General features: G+C 42.2%; 1 protein-coding gene across 1 annotated transcript in view; it reads left to right on the top strand.

The window, feature by feature from the left end:
• The first annotated feature begins 716 nt into the window (after nucleotides 1-716).
• The window catches only part of DDR2 (discoidin domain receptor tyrosine kinase 2), a 161023-nt gene continuing 141448 nt past the window's right edge, over nucleotides 717-20291 (top strand). The window contains exon 1 of the mRNA XM_007113904.4: nucleotides 717-858. The gene's annotated coding sequence lies outside the window, so the exon portion shown is untranslated. The remainder of the gene's footprint in view (nucleotides 859-20291) is intronic.

Genomic DNA, 20291 nt, shown 5'->3' with positions numbered 1-20291 from the left:
AGTCCTCACAAATGCTTGTGTTTTCATTTAGCAGCATGGATTCAGGACAGCCACAGACCCTTAGAGGGAGCAACCAACTGGGAATTGAGTGGAAAAAAATAGGAATCTTAGACTCTCAAACTATCCAGTTTTTTTTTTTTGTTTGTTTTTTTTTTTTTTGGTGGGGGAGATAGTTCCGGAGGGGGGAGGATTAAATCAAATCTTTTAGGGGAAGGGCTCAGCTCTGGGCTTTCATGGATAAAACACTAAAGATCAACTCCATGTGTGTGACCCAACTGTCCTGGAAGCGTCAATTGGAAGAGAATCCAAACCTTAAGTTGTGCTCATAGCTTCAGCTCAAGTAAGAAAAATGAGGTGGGGGTCACAGGGTGGGGACCAAGTCTTAGATGGAAGAAGGGGAGGGCTTGGGGATGGATGCGGTGGGGATAAGGCGGAAGGGAGCTATGTCTTTAAGTCTGTCCTATGGTTATACATATTTTTTCTTCTATGAATGGGTTTTGCTGTAAATTATAGCTTTGCCCGTGGTCCCTTGGGTCAAAAGAAATAGTCTCTAAACAGAAAACAGCTCTGATTGGTGACTTTCCTTCTTCCCTCCCCAACCCCCTTCCTAATTGAAACCAAATGTGCAATATATTGGATGCTGGGATCCCTGGCGCTTTCCCAGGAATCCTCAGAATGTGAGGTTTCTCTCAAAGGCATCTTGCATCAGCCTGTGGATGTATGCCTACCACCGGGCTCCTACACCGGCAAAGTGGAAAAAGAAGCGTTTCACAACAGATTCTTCTTTTTGGGTTGGGGGAACGCAGTGGATTATAGCTCTGTTTTCTTCTTTCCAAAACTGTGCACTCCTGGATGAACGTAAGTTGTGTGTTTGGGGGTTTTTTTCCCTTCATTTTTTTTTTTCTTTCTTTCTTTTCCGAAAACGAAAGCTCTAAATATCCTTCTCCTGGTGTCTCAGGAAAAGTTTTAAAAAGGAGGCAGAAGGGGGTTTCAAGTCAGGCGAGGAAGGGAAGGGAACGGGGCACCCTAGGCACGAGAAATCCAAGATTTCACGTTTTGGGGGGGCTGGATTTATGTTATGGAGAGAAGAATAAAGCACTGCTAACCAAAGAAGACTGAAGCATAATAAACGAATCCATCGCAGCTGCAAGATACAATAAACAACGTTCGCAGGGTTGAAAAGTGTTGGCAGGCAAGACAGGCCGATCGCAGAGCTGGTTAGGTTTTCGGCATTTAGTAGCAGCGTTCGAGGGTCCTGAGCTTGGGAGAGGACAGCTTTTTGTATTTTTGATTTTTCAGGGGAGTCGTTGACTTAATTGTGAGAAGGACAACTTCGGGTGACGGGTGCCTTCACCTGGAGGTTTGGGGTGGTTGGGGGTCTGGGTGGATGGGGCATTTTTCAGTTGGTGATGATCCTCATCTTCCCCATTTCGCTGGCCTGGGTGCCTTTCCCTTTGTTACCGAATGACTTGGGACTGTTTGCAGTTGGGACCTCTGTGTCCTGGCTGAGGTTCAAGAGTCCCATCCAAGGGGAAAGAGAATTTTTCCAAGCGGCTGAAACTCTCAGGCCAGCCGTTTGAGGCGGGAGTTCGCAGTGTTCAAGCCAGGAGGGGTTCAGCACCATTTTGCTGACTGCTTGCCTTCTGCCTTCTTTCCCTGGAGGAACGACAGAGTCAGAGTCTGTGAAGAGCCTTCGAGGTCTCTTCTGACCTCCTCCTTTCACAGGCGGTGGAAGTGACAGAAGGGGGATTGACACATTCACGGTCAACACAGCACCTTAGTAGTGAAGTTGCAGATGAAATCCAAGTTCTCTTTACTGCTAATCAGTGCTCTTTCCATTCCGTACCTCTACGTTCATGTTCATTTCTCTCGAGACTGAGGTGATAGAGGCAGTTTAATTAACAAGTCACCACAAGGACGTTAGTTATCAGCAAGAGAGGATGCTAATGGTGGTTCCTAAGCAGGTGGTGTCTGTGGTCATATTTGGTTGTGTGTCTGTGTGTAAAATAAAAAAAAGCTAAGTGCTTGCTCTGCACCAGGCTCCGTGCTCAGAGCTCTACCTACATAATTTGATTGAACCCTCACAGTTCCCGAGGCATTATTCCTATTTTATGAATAAGGGCATTAAAAGCTTAGAGAAGAATGATTTGCTTAAGGAAGTACAGCTAGTAAGGTTGAGACTCATGCATGTCTGACTCTAAACTCTGTGCTCTGAATCACTCTGCAGTAACACTGTCCTCCCCCACTCCACACACGCGTTTGACTACTTTCCGAGTCAAGTTCCACGTTTCCCTCGGTGACTGGTGACTAGGAGGTGAAGGTGTCAGGCTAGGGGGGCAGTGCAGATCCTCCCTTGAAGGCCACTTCCGCACTTGGATGGGTATTTATCTGGATACCAGAAAGGGGCTGCGGGTGGGCAACTCTCTGCATTAATTCTGGGTGTTTGGTATATACTTACCTTTGTTCTGCAAAGAGCCTGGGATTTAGATTCCGATGTCCCAAGTTCAAGTTCTGGCTCTACCTTTTGTTATTTGGCAAAGTTGCTTTACCTTTCTGCACCTAGGCCTCTGTATTTATTACACGGTAAAAATAGCGATACTTTCAGTATTATTGTTGTTGTTGTTGCATTTTAAAAGAATTTTATTTATTTATTTATTGGCTGCGTTGGGTCTTCGTTGCTGCACGCGGGCTTTCTCTGGTTGCCGCGAGCAGGGGCTACTCTTCGTTGCGGTGCACGGGCTTCTCATTGCGGTGGCTTCTCTTGCTGCGGAGCACGGGCTCTAGGCACACGGGCTTCAGCAGTTGTGGCTTGCCGGCTCTAGAGCGCAGCCTCAGGAGTTGTGGCACACGGGCTTAGCTGCTCCCCGGAATGTGGGATATTCCCAGACCAGGGCTTAAACCCGTGTCCCCTGCATTGGCAGGTGGATTCTTAACCATTGCGCCACCAGGGAAGTCCTCGGTTTTATTGTTTTAAGAGACATTGGACATGAACGTGTTCTGAAGGCTGTGAAGGCCTTCCCCATACCAGTTCTTGTGACAGTGACCCCTGAACACTGGAACAAAACGTGAGGCAGCGTCTGCCATGCTGGGTCCAGCAGGTGGTGCTGATGCTGGCGGGAGGGTGGCTGTATTGGGCCGTGTGTGAAATCCTGGAATGGGTGGCCTTGGTTTTAGTGCCCATCTCTTTTGAGTGGAAGCAGTCCCTCCTCACAGGGAATATTCCCAGGTTTTCTTTTTATTTATTTATTTATTTAGTTAGTTTTGGGTGTGTTGGGTCTTAGTTTCTGTGCGAGGGCTTTCTCTAGTTGCGGCAAGCAGGGGCCAGTCTTCATCGCGGTGCGCGGGCCTCTCACTGTCGCGGCCTCTCTTGTTGCGGAGCACAGGCTCCAGACACGCAGGCTCAGTAGTTGTGGCTCACGGGCCTAGTTGCTCCGCGGCATGTGGCATCCTCCCAGATCAGGGCTCGAACCCGTGTCCCCTGCATCAGCAGGCGGACTCTCAACCACTGTGCCACCAGGGAAGCCCTATTCCCAGGTTTTCTATCTGAAACTTTCCTCTGGTGCCTGGCTTGGCCATGCTCCCTCACCCAGTGAGCTCAGTGGAAGCTGAAGGACACCATGGTGTTCAAGCTTCCCTTGCCGGGGTCTGTGTGATCTCTGAACGAGAAAGCTTTACTTAAGATCAGTCCACAAGTCTCTCCTCAAAGGAGATGGCTTTCGAGGAGCTTCATATCTAGTTGAGGGCAGATCCTTGACCCTGGACCTTCCTCATGTCCCCTCCTCTGTGCCTGTCATCAGAAGGAATGCAGCTGCTCCTGCGGGTGGGGTTGGAGGCCTAGCAGGCGGTGGGGAGGCCCCTGCCTCTGCTTCTGCTTAAGATCTGTTTGCTTTATAAACACTAAAGGTAAGGGAAGTGGGGAAGGTGTTTCCAGATTCTTTTACTTAGAATCCACGAGTTGTGACTCCAACAGTATCCATGCCTGTGACATATGCAAAAAATATATATCGGTCTCTTCCCCTGGTTCCTGGCACAGAGCTCCTGAAACCCTTGTAGTTTCCTAAGTGATAAGAGCACTAGAGCATCTTTTGTTCTAATATTTGGTCTCTGACTCCCGTTCCTGACATAGAGCTCTTAAGTCCCTTGGAATTTCCTGGGTGAGAGGAGTGTCTTTTGTTCTAATGAGGTGATTTTGGGTGGGCTCCAGAATGGAGGCTTTGTCCCCAGAAAGACCAAGCCATGCTTAGAAGCTAGGAGTTTTCAGCCCCACCTCCTCCTTCCAGGAAGGGAGGCAGGGCTGGAGACTGAGCTGATGATTAATCACGCCTACATAATGGAAATCCCCAAAGTATCAAGTTTGGGGAGCTTCTGGGTTGGTGAACACATCCATGTGTTGGGAAACTGGTGCACCCCAACTCCACAGGGACAGAAGATCCTTTGCTGGGGACCCTTCCAGACTTTCTATATATCTCTTTGTCAGGCTGTTTATCTGCATCCTTTATTATATAATAAACTAGTACACATAAGTGTTTCCCTGAGTTTTGTGAGCTGGTCTAGCAAGTGATTGAATCTAAGGCTGGGAGTAGGGGAGGGGTCATGAGAACCTCTGATTTGTAGCCAAGTTGGAAAGAAGTTGTGGGTAACTTGGGGACCTACTATTCGTAATTGGTGTCTGTGCTGCGGGGACGGTCTAGTGGGTCTGAGCCCCTAACCTGTGGGGTCTGCACTAGCTCCAGTCAGTGAGTGTGTTAGTAGGGGAAAAAAGTGAGTTTTTCCTAGACGATGTCCAAGCACAGAGTGGGAGTGTCGTCCAAAGGAGTCTCATCACCTCCTCACTCTCCCCTAGCCTCTCTGTTAACTCACTGTTTTCTTCCCTTCTTATATAGTCACGTCCCAGACTTTGTCATATGAATTATCTATCACATGCAACAAGTCTAGTTCAGACCCTTCCATATGATTACATTTTTAATAGACACACTAAAAAATTAGAGGTTGCCCCCGTTATATTAATGTCACGCCATTTTAAATTAGCATTAACTCTCAGGCACTTCTTTCCAAGTTCCTTTGTAAGGTCCACTTTCAGGCACTTTACATCACTCTCACCTCAAACACACGACCCAAACACACATCTCATGAGCATTCAGAAAGCTAACGCCTCTCTGAAAATGGACCTCCACAGACCTGCTGATGTCATGTGCCAGCTGATATAAATGGTGACCTGCCCACAACTCAGACACGCTGGATTCTTTATGCCCCTTGCCCTGTCTGAAGCCGCACAAGGTATGAGTTGACCCTCTCCTAATACTGACTACTCAGTCCAGATATGTGTCCTACATCCTCAGGCCTCCCAGAGCTTCTCTGAAGTCAGCAACCATCCACAATGAGGGCTGCTCACCACTACGTTAGGAAGCTCGGGTAGACCTTAAGGATCAATTAAATAAGAGTATCTGAGGGTAGGAGTTGAAGTGAATACTCTTCAGTATTTTGAAGTGTTCCCCATGTGATTCCAACCTGAACCTCTGCTGATAAATCTCCAAGTTTGTTGCCTCAGCCATTCCTCAGTGGGGAGTAAGGGCACCCTTTATAGGACAACCCCACCCCTGTTGTCCTGTAAAGAATTTAACGGTCAGTGCCTCCCTCCTCTAGCTGGCTTTTTTGAGCTTGGTCAAGACCACCTCATGGTGTCCACAACCTGCCTTTTCCCCTTAAGTGGACACTTGCCCAGGCCTCAGACTCTTTGTGATGTGAAGTCAGACAGACCTGATTTCCACTCCCAGCTCTATACTCACTGGCTGTGTGACCTCGGGCAAGCCACTTCAACTCTCTCAGTTTCCTACTCTGTAAAATAAGGATCGCAATTCCCATCTAATAGGTATTACAGACACCTCTTGTGAGTACATAGCGTAATGTTTGGCATGTAGTTAATACATGAAGTTGATAATGATTGCTTTTATTATTAATTTGGCACAGATGCTTTGGCTTGTTCAGCCGCATAGCACCAGCCCAGCTATTTTTCCATACCCTTAGTCCAGAAACATTCTTCCAGGCAGCAATGTTCACCCACCAAAATCCCCTTCTACAAATAATGCTCCTCAAAGTACTTTCGTAGTGGAAAGGATATGGGTTTAAATTCCGACTTTGCCACCACTTACTAGCCCTGTAACCTTGGACGAGATCTTGAACCTCTCCAAGTCTCATTTTTCTTATCTCATAGGTTTGGTATATGAAATAGGTGCCATTAGATATGCAAAGACGCCAACATAGAGCCTCATATGTAGTAGATGCTCTGAGTAAGTGAATGCTCACTCGGTGTCACTTCTCTTACTTTTTCTGGTGGAATCTTCAATGCTTTGTGGTTTAAAAGCCGATCATGTGTGAACCATCGAGATTGTTATCTTGGATTGATCCCTTTCATTTGAACGCTTTGGTTTGATCATGGATGCGATCTATTGGAAATTTGCCCTCTGATTTGAAAAGACAGCTGTCAGTTCATCTCCTTGCCTCCACTCCCTCATCCATTCCCACCTCACTTTTACCCAACCTTTCTCTTAATGCTCAAAACACACTTGTGCATAATGCTATCTTTACAGGGGAACTAAACACAAGAGTGGATTACTTGGCTAGGGGTCTGTACAACACCAGAAGAAAAAAAGGAGTTGGCAGTTTGGGGCAGGTAGGGAAGAAGGGATACTATATATTATATATTAGACAAGATAATCCTATTACAGTGGAAAGGTTTAGAGGGCAGTATAAATCAGTACGGGTCACAATTGCTACTGCTGTTGTAACTAAATGCGAAATGCATTCAGGAAAGGGACAGATGAGTTAACAAAAGAGAAATACAGGTTTTGTGCTTCTGTAGAAGTCATCCAGCAACTAGCTTGTCCCACCAAGGCCCCCAAGTTGGAGGGACCACTGGGGGAAAATTGGCCTTGACTTATGTTCACCATTTTTTTCCTCTCCTACTCCTAATGCCCAAGTCTCTGCCCCTTTTCCCCATCTGGCTACATTTCTCAATAGTTTCTAACCTGTTTCTCTCCCTGATTGTTCTGGAATCACTTGGCAATTCAATTTTATTTTACTTGGCTTAATTCTATTTAGTAAGGATTTATTGACTGCTTCCTAGTGTAAGGTACTCTGCTTAACATTTTCTAATAACAATAGCTTAATAAAGGAACTGAGATGTCCAGATGCCTGCCCGGGGATATTCATCAAAACACCAGTCACCTAATGGCTAAAGTGATGGTCTCTCTAAACTTTCTCCATCTCTTTAAATTTTATTTGCATGCATTTGGACCTGTTATGATTGAGCCTATGTTATTCAGATATGATTTGGCTGAAAATAATTCTCTTCTTATTTTGATTTTCTTTCTTATTTTTGCTTTCTGTCCTTCCTGTTGTGCATGGAACTATTTGATGTTTCCAAGTTCTGTAAGCTGGGATCTCCAAGCAATGGAGATCCCAGCATTTGGCAAGTTGTATATTTATTAAATGGAATCTCACTTTGGTCTCTAAGCACCGAGAAAGGTTAGGTTTGAGCCAGCCCAAGTATCTCTGAGGCCTGGAAGAGCAGTGAAAAGGCAGAAGGTTTCTAAATGGTGTTTAGACTTACTTTGAAACTCCTGGGTTCAGCTAGGCTTCTCCAGGAGATTGGTATTGTCTATAATGGATTCACTCATTCAACTGTCTTGTGGCTTGTGTTTTGTGCCTAGTGAGACCCCAAAGAAATGTTTGAGGAGTCCCTTGTACCTACTGGTCAGAGGTTAATGCTGTGTGCTATGTGGTGTGGGTGTAACTGGGAGGGCTTATAAGAATAGAACCTTGTGTGCAAAAGGTAGTGAGGAGAATATGCAGTAAGTTTTGGTCTCAGCATCATCATTTTCTAGATTTTTTACCTCAAAGAAGTCTTTTACCTTCAGTGGTCCTCAATTTCCTCATCTGTTTCCCTCATGTACTTTTATATCCTTCTTTTATGTTCAGGTAACATGTCAGAAACTTTGTAAAGGGGAAAGCACTGTGCCTATGAAGATGGTAGGTGGGGATGCCCTTTTGAACGCATTTCATAGGTAGCTAATCCAGCAAAATTTACTGTGCACAAGGTTGCCTTGGAAGTGTTCATGGGAGCTATACCAGCAACATGACTTGCAGGACTGTAACTTCCCAGGAGCATATAAAACTTAGACGAGTGGTGAAGGTTGCAAAGGCTGCTGGGGCTTGTCCTTTAGGATGTACTCTCTTGAGATTTGGGGGAACAAGTTGATCTAGAGGAGAGAGTAGTGGGAGTTAAATTCACTCAAGAGTAGCTAATCGTTCCTCAGACGGATGTCGTTCTAATTCTAGAATGTGTACAATATATAGATTTTTAAAATTGAGATAACAATGTTAAAATAATATCAAAGGGAATTAAAAATAAATCCTAATCCCCCCCAAAATCCCAGCAAGTTATTTTGTGAATACTGACAAACTGATTCTAAAGTTTATACGGAGAGGCAAAAGATCCAGAATAGCCAACACAATATTGGAGGAGAAGAACAAAGTCAGAGGACAGAAATTACTTGATTTTAAGACTACTATAAAGTTACAGTAATTAAGACGGTGTGGTATTGCTGAAAGAATAGATAAATAGATCAACAGAACAGAATAGAGAGCACAGAAATAGATCTACGTAAATATAGTCAACTGATCTCTGTCAAAGATGCAAAGGCAATACAATGGAGCAAAGATAGTCTTTTCACCAAACGGTGCTGGAATAACTAGACATCCACATGCAAAAAAACAAATCTAGACGCAGACCTTACATCCTTCACAAGAATGAACTCAAAATAAATCATGGGCCTAAATGTAAAATGCAAAATCAGGAAACTCCTAGAAGATAATGTAGGAGAAAGCCTAGGTGGCCTTGGGTATGGTGATGACTTTTCGACACCAAACGCACAATCCTTGAAAGAAAAAATTGATAAAGTGGACTACGTTAAAATTAAAAATTTTTGCTCTGTGAAAACTAGTATCAAGACAATGAGACTACAGGCCATAGACTGGGAGAAAATATTTGCAAAAGACACATCCGATAGAGGACTGTCACCCAAAATATATAAGGAACTCTTAAAATTCAACAGTAAGAAAATGAACAACTTGATTAAAAATTGGGCAAAACATCTGAACAGACAGCTCACCAAAGAAGATATACAGATGGCAAGTAAACATGAAACAATGTTCAACATTATATGTCATTTGGGAATTTCAAATTAAAACAACAATGAATTACTACTACCTACCTGTTAGAATGGTCAAAATCCAGAACACTGACTACACCAAATGCTGGTGCTGATATAGAGCAACAATAACTCTCATTCATTGCTGGTGGAAATGCAAAATTGTACAGCCACTTTGAAAGATAGTTTGGCAGTTTTTTATAGAACTCAGCATATTCTTATGCATGATCAAGAAATCGTGCTTCTTGGTATTTACCCAAACAAATTGACAACTTACGTTCACACAGAAACCTACATACAGATGTTTATAGCAGTTTTATTCATAACTTCAAGACCTGGAAGCAACAAAGATGTCCTTCAGTAGGTGAATGGATAAATAAACTGTGGTACATCCGGACAATGGGGTATTATTTAGCACTAAAAAGAAATTAGTTATCAAGTCATGAAAAGACAAGAAGGAACTTTAAATGCATATTGCTAAGTGAATGAAGCCAATCTGTAAAGGCTACATACTATATGATTCCAACTATATGACATTCTGGAAAAGGCAAAACTATGGAGACAGTAAAAAGATTAGTGGTTGCAAGAGGTTACAGGGGAGGCGGGGATGAATAGGCAGAGCACAGCGGGTTTTTAGGGCAATGAAACTATTCTGTTGGTGGTGGATACCTGTCATAAAATTTTCCAAATCCATAGAATGTATAATACCAAGAGTGAACCCTCATGTAAGCTATGGACGTTGGGTGACAATAATGTGTCAGTGTAAGTTAATCAATTGCAACACATGTACCACTGTGGTGAGGGATGTTGATATTGGGGGAGGTTGTGAGTGTACGTGTGGAGATATATATGAACGCTCTACTTTCTGCTCAATTTTTCTGTGAACTGAAAACTGCTCTAAAAAAAGTCCCAAATTCCCAAAACTCTGATTTTATCCTGGCTATTTCTTTCTTATTTGATGTCAGACCTTGTAATATAGTTATATAATAGAGTCATAATTATTAATTTTGTTTTTCAGTTAAGTATTGCCAGTTTATCGTAAACTTTAATAATATTATTTTATTTAATAAATCTATTGGAAGCAGAAACTTAAAATTATCGAGAAAGACTAATTCAACAGGTTAATAGCAGATATTTGGGAAATCTCTTTGTCACATCATTCAAATTAGAATAACTTATCACTTGAAAGAATATTCATTGAAATTGTTTTAACTAATGCAACATACAAACATTCTCACTTAAAATCATGGTATGGTGGAAAGAGTGATGGGCCAGGAGTTAACAGGGTGAGATTTAAATTTTAACTTTGCCACCTACTAGCAGTTGAACTTTGTGCAACTATATTTTTTAACCTAATTGCACTTCAATTTTCTCATCTGTAAAGGGCAATATAAAATTTCTACATTTTCTAGTTCAATTATGCTAATCACTGCCTATATCAGCACCCATACCCCCATATTCACTTTCATAGTTAAGTGTTGAATCATTCGTCTCCACTTCAGTTTTCACTCACCCCCCCAGCCCCCCCCCGCCGTACTGTAAGTATTCTCTCTCCTCTCATGTTAGCCAAATACCACCGTTGCTTAAAGGTTAGCTTAAGTTTCCGATCCTCTGGCCAACTCAGATCTTACTTCTTGGAATCCCTAGTTCTTTTGGTCAGTATCACATAGTCTAGTAAAGGTCATGTCTTAGGTGATCTCTATAACTCATCTTAGAACATAACCCATAAATATTTACTGAGTTCTCAAGATATAGTATGTTAAAGACTTATTAGATGCCTCGCATAGTGCTTACTTGTTGCCAGAAAAATTCTTAGAGGGGAGTAATTGAAGCCTCACATACTATCCTTTTTGTGGATTTAATGGGGCTCAAAAATTTTCTATTATTTGGTTATTCTGTAAGATTGGAATCTCAAGAGAGCCAGGTCATGGAGAAATGGTGTAAGCACTAAGTTTGCTATCAGAAGCACTGGGTTCAGATGGTGCTATTTTTAGTTGTGAAAATTGAAGGCAGTAATGTCTTCATGAGTACAAATGTGAAGGAATAGATAAGCTCACATATGAATACTTGGTGTGTACTGGGTATAAAATGCACACAGGGCTATTTTTCTTTAAGCAATAAATAGAAAATGGTTATTCCCAGAGGGTGATGATTGTCATTCTAGGTTTTAGGATACAGCTGCAGATGTGGTTTTTCCTGGTTTGACCATGGGCAGAGCTGGTGTCTTTCTCCTCGTCATGCTTCTTTCCTTATAGGTGTGTCCAGACCTCTGATAATAGAAGTGCTTACCTTTCACTCTTCCCTCTCACACTGAGTGGTCACTCTTCCCTGAGACCACTTTCATTAAAAAAAAAATTCTCATTTGATCATTTAGTGTCATGTAAAGAGTAAATTAACTGCGACTTATTATCATGTTTGGAGGTGAAGATTTTTCTAAGCCTTTTGTTCAGTCATTCATTAGCAAAGGGGTGTCAAGCTTCCATGTCAAGCTAGGATGTAAATTCTAGACTTATGTGGATCCCTCGAGGGAGTGTGAAGTTACTTTCTAATCCTTCTGCTGTATTTTCGGTGATGGACTTGGCCTTTGCAGGGTAAAAGTTGATTGAAGCTCTTCCCATTATCTCTCCTTCACAACTGTGATGTTTACTTACATCTTTCATTTTCATGACTTAGGGTGCTAACTTCTTGCCCTCTCCTAGATCCACAGGCACCCCACACCCTCTATAAAAAGGGGGCTGTGCCGTGCCTTTTGCTCAGCTGTAGGAAGTTCCACTTCTAGGCTCCCGGGTGCTCCTCACTTTGATTTTCCAACTGATCAAGTATTGCCAACATTTACAAAACATATTCTGTCAAAGACCTCAGGCTGTCTAATGTTATCCCATATATATATGTGAACTTCAGTGACTCTGCATTTCCTGATGATCCTACAACAAGTACCTTCTTGCCTTGGGCATAAGTAATCTGGAAGAAAAAAAAAGGAGCATTGCTTTAACTAGGGCAGAAGTTCTAATTTCCAGCCCTAATTTACTAAGTAGTACGGATATTGAAATGAATTTCCAGTTTTTTAGATCTAAGTCCTTATTTGAGTTGAGTAGGTTAGGGCAAAGAGAAGTCTGGTGAAGAAGTTCTTGGGCAGTTAAACAGGAAGAAAAGAGTGTGACACATATAAAATGGCTGCATATTTGTTATCAGCAGACTGGATGCAACACATGAGCCTTGGTTTCAAGTGAAATGATGCAAGTAAGGACCCTGAATTCACTTACAATGTTGCTTTACACGAAGGTGTTTAAGGCACTAGCAGGGACACCTCCAATTTCTTTTGGAAATAAATTGAAATTGGGTGTTCCAAAAAAGTTATTGAAACAGTCAGTCATAATGAAAAAAATAGGAACTTTACTGAATGTTCTTACAGTTAGTGCTACATTTAGCATTATTTTTTATAACAGGGTACTTGGTGAGGTGGAATGGGGAGGTTGCTATAATATTTTCAGCGCTTGGAGCCTCTAAAGGTCTGAATCCAGCCCTTTGTAGGAACAGAAGCTATTGTCATCCACAACTTGTTCCTAAATGTACTCAGTCACCATTCCTCAGAGCTACTGGGAAAAGTACTATGATGCTCTTCAAAAATACGTTCAAGTCCATCCTTACCATGAGGATGTTATTATGGTTACCACTGCATGATTCAGTAATACGTATTGGGGAAAAATATCCACCCCACTGATCGTGGGGTGTTAAAGTACTTTCTCGTGAGTAAAGGAAGGTTAGGTGAGAGTGGTGACAAAGCATTGGGATATTTAGACCCATGTCATTTCCTTTCATCACAGCTCAATAATCTCCCCCCCATCACTAACCACACTTCTTAAGGCAAAGTAAATGGCTTCAAGTGTAAGGTAAATGGTGTTCCACATTCAAAGAAGTACTATCTCCCCCCTGCCCTCCCCAACATAGTAGCTTTGCTGCTGCTGATGTAGGGTCCACTGGGAAGATAGACAGCTGCTGAGGCTGTAGGAAACTGACATCTTGTAGCGATGGTTTTAGTCATGGGTTTCTAAATGAGCAGGTTCTCTACTGCTTCCTTTGGTGAAAAGGCAGGCCAGGCTTTTTCAAGAGATACAGAATAGACTCAGTGCTCTAAAAAACTTCCCTTAGGATTATCGAATTTGGTATTACTCAAACCTGAACAAGATATGGACCAATTTTATAGGGAAATTTTTTTCAGCTCCTTAGGCTTATGGATTGTTTGGACACTATTAAAACATGTACAAACATAAAGCTAGGTATATACTTAAATGAGGTTCCTGGACCCAATTTCCACGTGCGTGTTGTGTGCGTGTGTGTGTGGGTGTTCCCACACAACCCCGAACAGTTCTCTGGACACCACCTGGGTGTCCTACAATTCAAATGAATTCTGACACTACCCAGAGATAGCGTCAGATTCCACAGGTTAAGGGTTCAGTCCTACAAGACCGCCCCACCCCTTTACTACACCTCAGTTCAGAGGCCATTTGCAGTCTCAGGCTGCTGCCTGTGCTTCTGATCGACTGGCTACAAATCCGAGCCTCCCAAGACCCCCTCCTTGGGTTCGATTAATTTGCGAGAGCGGCTCACAGAACTCAGAGAAACATTTTATTTGCTAGATGACAGGTTTATCATAAAAGGATTTAACTCAGGGACAGCCAGATGATGAGATGCATAGGGCAAGGTATGGGGAAAGGGAGAGGAGCTTTTATGCCCTTACTAGGCACCATTCTCCCCAAATCTCCGTGTATTCTTCAACTTGGAATCTCTCTGAACCCTGTCCTTTTGAGTTTTTATGGAGGCCTCATTACACAGGCATGACTGATTAAATCATTGGCCTTTGGCGATTGATTCAACCTCCAGCCCCTCTTCTCCCCGGAGCTCAGTGGAGTGGGACTGAAAATTCCAACCCTCAAATCACAAGGTTGGTTTCCCTGGCAACCAGCTCCCATCCTTAGGTGGGGTCCTAGAATCACCTCATTAACCTAACAAAAGGCCTTTATGGCTCTTGTCACTTAGGAAATTCCAAGGGTTTTGGGAGCTCTGTGAGCCTGCATCTGTGGATGAAGGCCAAATATATATGAGAAATATATTTTGGTCCTCTGAATGACCAGATATATATTTCTTTTTTTTTAACATCTTTATTGGAGTATAATTGCTTTATAATAGTGTGTTAGTTTCCGCTTTATAAAGTGAATCAGTTACACTATATATTTCTTATAAATCACAATATCACATCTCTTATGCTTTAGTTCTTCTGCAACTATAAAGCCAAAGCAGATTTATAAGTGAAATCAAATATAATTATAAACTCAACAAAATAATAAAACATTATTTTAATGCGTGAGATGATTTGGTTTGTTGAAACTAACCACTAGTGTGAAGGTTAAAGATAGAGTGGACACATGTGGCCCCAGGGCCTGGTCTATATTTAATTTGGGTCTGTTGTTTAAGTAGTTAATACTCATGCAGAAAGTGCCTATTGGAGTGAGTTAAACAGATAGTTATTAATAGCCTTAAGGGTTTATGCGTTGGGGGGGTGGGAATCAGACCTCATACTTACTTAACCAAAGCTCTGCTGGTAGGCAACAGTCAAATGTTAGTTTTAACTTGGTATCATTAGATAATATGTTAAATTGTCTATTCACTTGAAGATAAGGTTAGCATGGGGGTGATAATGAAGTTGCTACAAAATGGGTATCTAATCTAATTACTAATAGAATTAGTGACAGAACCACTGTGCTTTGTGTGTTTATGCCTTATAGGTTTCTGCCTATAAACTGATAGGCTTCGGTATATAGAGTCAGAGTCTGCATTACACAGCTGCTTGCTGCATGAACATGGCACTGACCACAATGGCTGAGTGGATTAAACTGCCCCGTACCACCCGATGACTCAACTGTCCCACGGCCGTTTCCTCTGTTTCTAGCTTTGACTTGCTCTGGCTTTCATTTGGCATTTGGACAATTGTAAACACAAAGGAAAGGCAGGCCCTGAAATCGCATGGCAGTGCTTGGTTACCATTAGTATGAAAAGCTCCAAATTATAGAATCAAAGGTATAAACTTTAAAAAATTCTAGAAATGTTGAGGACTGAAAGAATACATTTACACTTGGAGATACTGTTTTAAAACTAAATTCAAGCTTCTATTTTTTTCAGGAAAACCTTTCTGATCTGCTCTTGTTTCTTTAAATTTCATTAATTATCAAAAATGTCTAGGGAATTCCCTGGTGGTTCAGTGGTTAGGACTCAGAGCTTTCACTGCTGGGGCCTGGATTCAATCCCTGGTCAAGGGAACTAAGATCCTGCAAGACAAAAAAAAAAAAAAAGAAAAAGAAAAAAAAGAAAAAAACATCCATTTGTAAATTTATATATATAAAAAAACTATCATGACAACGTAGTGATGAGTGCTTATTGTGTACCAAGATTTATGTTAAGCACTTTATATATTTGATCTCATTGAAACCTTATAATAATTGTGTGAAGTGGGTATTTTTCTTATGTTATATATGAGAACACATGACACTAAGAGAGGATCACTTGCATAGTGAATAAGTAGCAGAATAAGAATTTGAACCTAGGTCTTTCTCACTGCAACACCTAACTCTTTACCAGTACTTCGTTACTCTCCTTGAGCCTGTGTCATACCTTGTGGATATCTCTTTTTTTGCAAGTAGGCGCCACTGTTTTATAATCTTCTTATATGCCTGTTCTTCCATGGAACCAGTGAGTCTTGAACTTCAGTATACATCAGAATCATCTGGAGTTCTTTTTAAAAACGCAGATCCCAGGCTCCACCTCAGACTTGGTTCAATTAGAAATTTTCTGTGCACCAGAGAGCCTGTGTTTTTTTAACAACCTCCCTTGGGTGATTCTGTTGCAGGTGTTCCTCTGCCTGCATTTAGAGTAAAACTGCATTTGACTGTGGGTGCCTCGAGGACCATGATTTTTTTTTTATCCACCCTTGTAGCTCAAGGATTCACTCAGTAAATGTTTGTCAAATAGTTCAAAGAATGAATGAAAGAAGGAACAATTGTCAATAGAGGATATGCTCTTGGAAAGAACATTCTTTTGGCTAGGCCCGTGGAAAATTTAGAGATACATGTTTAAATATCACTTAATGTACTCAGTCTAGGCTCTCTCTCCTGGAGGCCAAGCACTGCAAGGAGCCTATGAGAAGGGGGCAAGAAAGCACAGCTCTGTCTGTAGAAAAAGAATGAAAACTCGCCAGCTGCCCCAGGATGGGGTAGAATCAATCTTCTTCCCCTTTCCTAAAACTAAGATCAATTGAACTAAAAAGGTATAAATGCCTTTGAGGCCCAGAAAGGGGTTAGTTTTCCTAGTGTTTTGTAGGCATGAAATTTTCTGCTTATCTCTTTGTTCTGAGGTCAATAAAGGATTTATTCCTTTATGCAGCAAAAGGTTTGTTTTGTTTTGTTTTTTGAGCATTTACTAAGTGCCTTGACTGTCATAAGGCACAGTCTTTTCCTGAGTTTGTTATCAGTTAGAAAATTCAGGAAATGGTAAAGGAAACGTGGGGCTAGTTGCTCAGAGTCTGCAAGCACAAGAGTGCAGGGAAGGGGTTGTATTGTCAGGGGACTTGAGCAGGATGCTGGAAGTGGAGTAAGAATTGGATGGAATTAGATAGGCAGGAAGCAAAGAGCAGGAAGAGCAGAGGCTTGGTAGTCAGACTGCTATGACTGGCCGGCTCTGAACAGTGAGGATGTGAGCCTGGGGTGGTGGAAATTTGCACTGGAGAGCATGGAGAAATAGCCTTGTATAGATGTGTTTTATTACATTAAGGAGAGCTGTGGATGTCGTGGAGTTTTGAACATTTTCCTTTATCTTAAAGCAGGTGCAGTGTTGTTTTAAGAAGATTAATGTGACTGCAGCATGTCAGGGAAATTGCAGGGGAAAAGGAGTTAAGTCAGGGAGACTCATCCAAAGGCTGCTGTCAGTCCTCCAGATGTTGAAGTGACAGGGTTTCGACCAGGGTGGTGGAAGGAGCAAGGACAAGCTAGAGCCGCTGTGGATGTAACTTGAAGGACACTGATGAGAGAGTATTGCTACTAATGGTGGGGCAGAGGCAGGGTGAAACTCGCACGCTAGCTGATGTGGAGTGTCTGAGAACCTAGAAACCCATTTTCCCACAAGAAGTCTAGGTTGGAGATGACTTCAACTTCAACTGCCTTAAGCTTATAACCAGGATCCTGAGTCAAAACTTCTCAAGTAGCTGTTTCGCCCTTTGATGTTGGCAGGGCAGATGGCTCTGGATGAGACTGGGGCTCTTTGTTGTTTCTCTTTCCTTCTCTGTCTCTCATTGCTACCTCACCCGGTTCACACAGGGAGGACCTCTCAGTATTGGCACTTCTTCTTGGGACCTAACAAAGGAAATCTTGCTAACTGGGCAAAGGTGGTGCTTCCCAAAGTACAATCCTTGGAAACCAGTTTTTAAATAGAGAACGATAGGGGCAGGGGCAGGGGTAGGGCCAGAGTTCTGTGGCCAAATAAGTTTGGGAAGTATTCTTAGAGAATTGAGCAGGTTTCTTTACTGCAAGGACTTCCCAAGGTCTTTAATATGGTAATAAGCATTTTGACCGTCCGAGAGAGGTATAGCTTATAGCACTCCACAAACTTTTTGAACCGTGGAGCTCGTTTTTTAAAGAAGCATCTTGAGGGGGGAGGGCTACATAGCATAATTTCAAGAAATGAAAGAAAAGAAACATTGTGTTAAAAATAAGTCTCTTGCACTAAAGGTTGGTTGTGTAATGGAAAGAGAAAAAGAGTTTGGAATTTTAGTCTGGGGTCTACTGCTAACTGGTCATCTGGTCATTGAACTTCTCTGTGTCTGTTTGCACAGGGGCTATACTAATACTAGATGAATTCTTAAGTTCTTTCAACTCCGAAAGTCTGTGGTCATGTGCGTATTCAGAAGAGGAAAATAATCTGATTTTTCTACTCTGTAATAACGCCGGTGGTGGAGACAGTGGTAAGGAAAGTAAGGACAGAGGGACAGTGACAACAAGATGAGTAAGATGTGGTTTGAACCCCTGAGCTGATTATATGGTTGGGCAGGGTCACAGTGCTGGACTGATGGAGCAGAGGTAAATGAAGCTTCTGGTTTGCTCTCAGTCTTCTCTGAATCCAAGCATGTCATACGGTGCACATGCAAGTATACAATTGCTAAGGCAAGACTAATTCCCAACAGTCACTTCATTCGCCTAGTCTCAGTTTTGCTGATAAGCAGCTGTGAGGCCTTGGATAAATCAGTTAACTGTCTGGGGCTGAGTCTTCTTTATCTGTGAACTAAGGGAGCTGGGTTAGATCAGGGAGTCCTGATGTTTTGTGAGGAGGAACTGTTTTTAAGTTGTCTTGAGTCTCACCCAGAGGGTAGTAGGGGAAGCAGAGACATTCTTCCACCAGTCAGTGCAGATAGGCCCCAGGGTTCTGTCTTTAGTTTTCTTCTTTTCCTTCTTCCCAGATCATCTCATCTTCTCAGATTTTAATTATTGCTTTTATGGACTTGACGTTCAGATATGAATCCATAACACCGAACTCTCTCCTTTTTATGGCCGAGTAGTATTCCATTGTGTGTGTGTATGTGTGTGTGTGTATGTATTCTTTATCCATTCATCTTTTTTTTTTGCGGTACGCAGGCCTCTCACTGTTGTGGCCTCTCCCGTTGCGGAGCACAGGCTCCGGACGTGCAGGCTCAGCGCCCATGGCTCACGGGCCCAGCTGCTCCGCGGCATGTGGGATCTAACCGGACCGGGGCACGAACCCGTGTCCCCTGTGTCGGCAGGCGGACTCTCAACCACTGTGCCACCAGGGAAGCCCTATCCATTCATCTATTGATGGAACCAAACTCTCTCTTGAAGGCCAGACTCAGATTTCTACTCCTCTGCTCGATGTATTAATCTGTTTCCATTGAGAGGAAACCAAATTCTTTATGTTCAAAACCAAACTCACAGTCATCCTTTGTGAACCAATTCCTCTTCCAGTTTTCCCAGGTTTCGTTAATACATAGTGACGTGCTCCTGGTCACTTGCAGGCTGGAAACGCAGGCTTCCTTGACTCCTTCCTTCTTCGCTGCTGTCGCTAGTCACTGACCGATCCAGTCCTCTCCACCTGATTATTTTCATACCTCCACGTTATTTCTTTTCCCTTCCTGATGTCATTGTTCTAGGTCACTCTGCCCCTCTCTCTCCTCTAAAGCATCCCACATGCCAGGTTAAGCCTTATAGAGCCTCCCTCACCCTGCCATTCCTCTTCCAAAGCTTTTCCTAGGTCACCTGTGCTCACCTCTTGCCGGCATCCATAGCCTCAACCATCTTCCAGCTCTAGCTTCAATTACTGAGCTGTTCCTGTCCTCCAGCCACTATTTATTGTTATCCTTATTCCATAACTTGCCTATTCAAATTGTTCCCTTTTCTTAGACTTTTATTTTTACTTTTTCTGACAAAATCCTAGTTATATTTCAAGAGTCGGCTCAAATGATGTCTTCTCCCTCCTTCAGGTCTTCCCTGAACACTCCACTGGCTTGATTTCTCCTTCTTTTAGTATCTTATTCTTTTCTATCTTATTATCTCGCCAACCCAAATATATATATTATGTATATATATATATATATACATAATATATATAGTAGTTATATCTATTATATCTTATAATATCCACTATATCTTCTTCTTCAAGGCCAAGGAAACGGTTTTCTTCATCTTTAACACTTATTGTACTTGATGTATACTAGGAGCTAGAAATATTATTGGCTAAATTAATATTAAATTATTAATCTTTTTTTAAAATAATCTATAAATTGAAATAACCTATTAATCTTAATGATTGATCTAATCAAATGCAAATAAAATAAGATAATCTACAAATCCAAAACTAATAAAATATTGGTTTTGGTGTCCTGCCGTTCTACTTTGCATCTAGTTGAGGTATGATTTTCTGAAGAATTTTGATTTTGATTTTTTACACTGTTGGGTTAGTAAATCCTTAACTTACAGTTAAGGATAATTTCTCTCTCTTGTGAGACCATTTCTATGAAGCTGCTGGCCT

The sequence above is a fragment of the Physeter macrocephalus genome, chromosome 4 (assembly GCF_002837175.3).
Source record: "Physeter macrocephalus isolate SW-GA chromosome 4, ASM283717v5, whole genome shotgun sequence".
NCBI lineage: Eukaryota > Metazoa > Chordata > Mammalia > Artiodactyla > Physeteridae > Physeter > Physeter macrocephalus.
The sequence above is the reverse complement of the archived record's forward strand: the minus strand, read 5'-3'. Positions and strand labels throughout refer to the sequence as shown.